The sequence below is a fragment of the Malurus melanocephalus genome, unplaced genomic scaffold (assembly GCF_030028575.1).
Source record: "Malurus melanocephalus ecotype Western Australia unplaced genomic scaffold, MMel_1.1 scaffold_400, whole genome shotgun sequence".
NCBI lineage: Eukaryota > Metazoa > Chordata > Aves > Passeriformes > Maluridae > Malurus > Malurus melanocephalus.
Genome location: NW_026623632.1, coordinates 354,031 through 359,234, shown reverse-complemented (window position 1 = coordinate 359,234; position 5,204 = coordinate 354,031).

Genomic DNA, 5,204 nt, shown 5'->3' with positions numbered 1-5,204 from the left:
CATGAAAGGTAGGCACCACCTTGTCTGCATGTGTACAAGCTATAGCTACCAATCAGAGAGAGGAAGATTAAAAAAAAAAAAAAAAAAAAAAAAAAAAGGAAAGAAAAAAAAAAAAAAAAAAAAAAAAAAGCAAGTGAACAGGTTTTTCCAGTTTTTGCTGAAGCACAAACCAGTACAAAGAAACTGTTGGACAAACAACGCATAACTCAGTGGCCTGAGACTTTGCAAATCAGAAAGAATAGAAAATGGGAAAAAAATATAAAGACAGTGGCCAGAAGAATTTATCACTGTTTTCCTCCTGTCAAGCAAGTCCTGCAGAGTGGGCTGGATAAGCTAGCAATGGGAGGATGCATAAATTAGCTGCAGTTTTCATGCAGAAAAAGTTAATAAGTAAGAGGAAAATGATCAGTTCTCCTTTTGCTTAATTCACCAGTCTGGGGTGTGTGCCCACCCTTGGCTGAACAGTTTTACAAATGACCCTGGTTTAATGAATGTAGCATGAAGTGATATTTGCAATATTGAGGTTTACAGCAAAAACTGGTTTGATCACCTTAGTTAGGGATACTGTAGGTACAGGTCTGCTGAATGTTGATCACTTTTATTAACTTMTTATTCATTAATTTGGTGGATTTATTTTAACTGTGGCATTGGTACMAGTATTGGTAAGTTTTAGCCTCACTGTCCTTCACCTATCTCCAAACACTCATGAACAGGCTCACCCAAATCTCTCTGGTCTGTCCAACAACTACTRTTTCTTCTCTTGATGTAATTTTCCTAAACACAAATACTACTTGTTATAAATAAGCCTACCTACACTGCTAGACCAAAAGATATGAGAGCTCTAATAAATAATGCAATCCATTAGGAATTGGGACTTTGGGATTTTTCTGGCTGCTTCCTTGACCAGCTCTGCAAACCCATTGAGTTCTGATCTCTGGCTTCTTAATGTCATCAAAAGTAGGGCTGATATTTCTATTATCTCACCATGTCTTCTGGATCTTTTCAGTAGCATTGTGAACCTGTGTRATTGCCAGGTCCTACTTCTCCCACTTGCTTTTCACCTCTTGCTCATGATCTTCCACCCTTCAGCTTTCATCCTAAAAGCCTGGGTGTTCATCACATGCTCATTCTGTCTCTTGCTCTCTTCTGTCTAACGAACTGTAATGTCTAATTGTGAGATTCATTACAGGTAACTGGAACTGTACTGCATWGAGAGAAAACAACAGGATTGCTTCAATGCAGCATTTGCTAGTAACGACTGCATTTCTGCAATGTTCTTACTAAGCATTTCAAAATGTATTGCGAATACTAAAACAGCTGTCCAATGCATCTGTAAAGAAGATACTCCACAAACRGATCAAAAATAAGTTTCAGAGATGCTGAGCTTTTGCAACTCTGTTTTAAATAAGCGGGAGTTAAGAAGCGCGTGACACCTGAAAATCAGGCTATAATTTGCCTGAAGGCATAAAACTCATAAAACTGTTCATATCCAGTTTGATGACTCAGTCAGGAAAGTGTTCTTTGATTTGAAACAACTACTTGAAAGCCAGTGTAGAAAGCTGGTTTGTGGGTCTTCAAACATACTCTGAAATCACAACAGCTGCTGTAAAGGTAAAGGCTGAAACTGTAAATCAAATGTTTTTGATTGGTTTCATGACTTTGATACTTTTCCTTATCTAATTGAATAAAAAGTCAGCTCAAGTAGGCAGAGGGGGAAAAAACAGTATTGTAATGTTAGGTTGTTTTGCTTTTTCTCTTGCAAAGACCATGTTTCAAATAGCAAATGTCCCACCACAATTGTACACCTTGTGTCTAATGTGTGCAACTTATATTACTACTGAGCTCTTTTATGCATGTATATATACACACACGTATGTGTATATATGCATACACGTATGTGTATATATGCATATACGTGTATATATATGTACAAAATACACAATATATATAAAATATATACACGTGTGTATGTGTTTGTGTATGTGTCTGTGTATGTATATAGTCATTGTTATGAATCCAGGAGGAATTCAGCTGAACATAAACAGACTACAGTAATTTAAGCAGGGAGGAAGCCAGATGTGAGGACTTGATAGATCCAGATTTGTGAAAATCTGCCAGGGGTTATGTCATTGCACAGCTAGGCAGAGCTTTGTGTGCATCCACTGCAATTTCTGTAGAGTATAAAGGAAGTTATTTTCACTGCAYCAAATTCCTTTAGCTGAGGTATTTGCCCATCCTCCTTCAGAGGGAGAGTGCCATCTACTGAAGCATTCCTTTACACAGCTCCCTTGAGCCTTGTCCCACTCATGGATTGACAAAATCCATTCAAAGAGGTTGTAAAACTGTACAGGGTTTTAAAAGGAAAAGCAGCTGCTAYAGATGTGAATCTCTGTTGTAAAGCACCAGCTGCACATAAAGAACCAGGCCAACGATGGTAAATACAGGCACTGACTTGTGCAAGCCTCTGCTCCAGCTTTTGAAGAGATTAAAAACAACCTTTCTCTGRGTTTCTTCATTCTTAATAAATCCTTGGAACTGAGATTACATYACCATTTTGTAACCCTTAGGAGCAGCAATCCCTGATGGGACAATCCAATTTGAATGCTGACTATCAACCACGAACTTTCCTACTCATTCCTCCTTTCTGTGTTAATGCTCACAAGATGTACAGCTACTCAGCCAACTCGCTGAATAGTGAGAACACCTGGTAACAGTCACCAAGAGTCTGACTCGGGCCAGTGATGATACAGTCGTATTATGCTGCTTTGTCTTTATGCATTTTCCCACTGTTTGGAGCTTTACACTTTGTTGTAAATTTTCTGGACTGTTGCTGTGTTCAAATAAAGCAGCAGTTTGTRTCATGCGCAGCACTACTGTCTTCTAATAATCAGCACATAAATGGAATTATTTTTAATATTTTTTATTGCTTTGTAGCAAAAGATAGAGCTTCTAAAGCAGCAAAGGCAGCTCAGAGGTGCCCATGTACCTTAACGGTTTGAACAAATTGTATGAAAAGAAACCTAAATTTTACACGGTAAATTACCACACAAAGTCAGGGAATCAGAGGGAGGGAGACCTGACAGATTATGTTTCATATGAATACCCTTAGAAAACCACTGGYGTGATGTGTTTCAAAAGCACAGGTGGATGTCCTGATGTTTCTGCTACCAAGGGGCTCCACTGAAGAGTCACATAGCCCATAGCTCAAACATGATGTTTGACAAGACAAGGAGTGAGCAAAACTTTGAAAGAGCTTGCATTATTTGTGACTAAGCAAATATGTTTGAAAAACTTTATATTCTCAAAAAGTTTGTTTTTTCCTATCTGAGCACATATTATTGTCTCAAATACAATGGAGAACTGAAAGAGTAGAAGTCTTTTTGACCCAGGTAAGATACATACCATGGACCTTATGTTGGCTTATGTTCCATAAATCTTTGTTGGTGCCAGTTGGATTGAGCACATCCTCAGAAAGTTTATCAACACCACCAAATTGAGCAGTGTGGTCAACACACTGGAGGGAAGGAATGCCATCCCAAGGGAGTAGGAAGGCTTGAGGTGGGCCTGTGTGAACTTCATGAAGTTCAGATCAGGACAATCCCAATCCCAAACATAGGCTGGCAGAGAATGGCTCGAGAACAGTCCTGAAGAGAAACACTTGGGGTTGCTGATGGAAGAGAGGCTGGACATGAGCTGGCAATGTGAGCTCACAGTACAGAAAGCCAATCATGTTCTGTGCTGCATCCAAAACAGCATGGCCTGTAGGGTGATTCTGCACCCTTACTCTGCTCTGCTGAGTCCCCGCTGGGAGGGCTGCATCCAGCACTGGGGGCCCAACACAACAAGGACATGGACCGGTTCGAGCACATCTAGAGGCCTGTCACAAAGAGGAGCAGAAGGCTGGAGCACTGCWCCTAGGAAGACAGGCTGACAGAGCTGGGGTTGCTCACTCAGGAGAGCAGAACTCCAAAGAGATCTTACAGCAACCTTCCACTACCTAGGGGCAAAGGCCTATATGAGGGACAGAGTGACTTCTTACAAGGGTATGTAGTGGCAGGACAAGGGGCAATGGCTTTAAGCTGAAAGAARGTAGGTTTAGATACTATAAGGGAATTCTTACTGAGACTGGTGAAGCACTGGCACAGGTTGCCCAGAGAAGCTGTGGATGMCCCATCTCTGGAAGTGTTCAAGGCCAGACTGGATGGGGTTTTGAGCAACCTAGTCTACTGGAAGGTGTCCCAGCATGAGCAATTCTCAGAACCATTAAGAAATATGAGGAGATGTGTTAAATGCAGCCAAATCTCATGACAGTTCTGAAAACCTTATAGGCCTTGGCAAATTGTCTTCTCTCACAGGTTCATTATCACAGATCAAGGAGCCTCATCATCAATAGTGCCTTACTGTTGGTTACAGCAAAAGCCGTAGCACGTGYGCTGCACTTGAGGTAGACATTCATTACCGCCACCTCTGCAGAAAAGAAGACCTTAAAAGGAGAGAGGGATTTGTTTCTCTCTAGGCCAGGCTGTTCATCAGTTAACCATAACCACACTGTTTTCATTTCAGAGCCATCTACTCATTGGTTGCTGCTTCCATAGACGGCTACAGTTCAAAAAAATAATAGCCAAAATAAACAGATTGAACCAGTGCATCACTTTCTCTACACATGAAACAGCAACCAGCTGTTGCAATTGTCTGTTTCCCATTTTACACGCCTATTTCTTCCATCAGTTGCTTTTGGTTGCCTTACAGTCAGTTTCCAGAATCTAAAAACCTCACATTAAAATGGTTTATGTTCGTCTCTTCCCTTTTTTTTTTTTTTTAATAGTGATTTCGTTTTTGTTTTTTGCCTCAGAAATAACAGACAGTAGCCTGTTAAAAAAAAAAAATAAATCAGATTCCAGCATCCTGAATTGCTCCTCAACACTTTCAGGTAAATGGCGTGATTCTTGGGGTGTCCTGTGCACGGCTAAGAGTTGGACTCCTTTCCAACTCATAATAAATATTCTGTGATTCTGTGAATTTTAGGACTTGGCCAGCCTACACACACCTCTTCGTGCRTCAGCCACTCGGAAGATTCGGCTGCACCTTTTTGGTGGTACATAAACTCCCGGGCGCGCTTTCCCGAACGTGGCGCTGCTGTATCGCAACCAAGCGACGGCCGCCCGCCTGCTGCAAAAGATGCTGCAGTAAAGCGCCGCGGCACC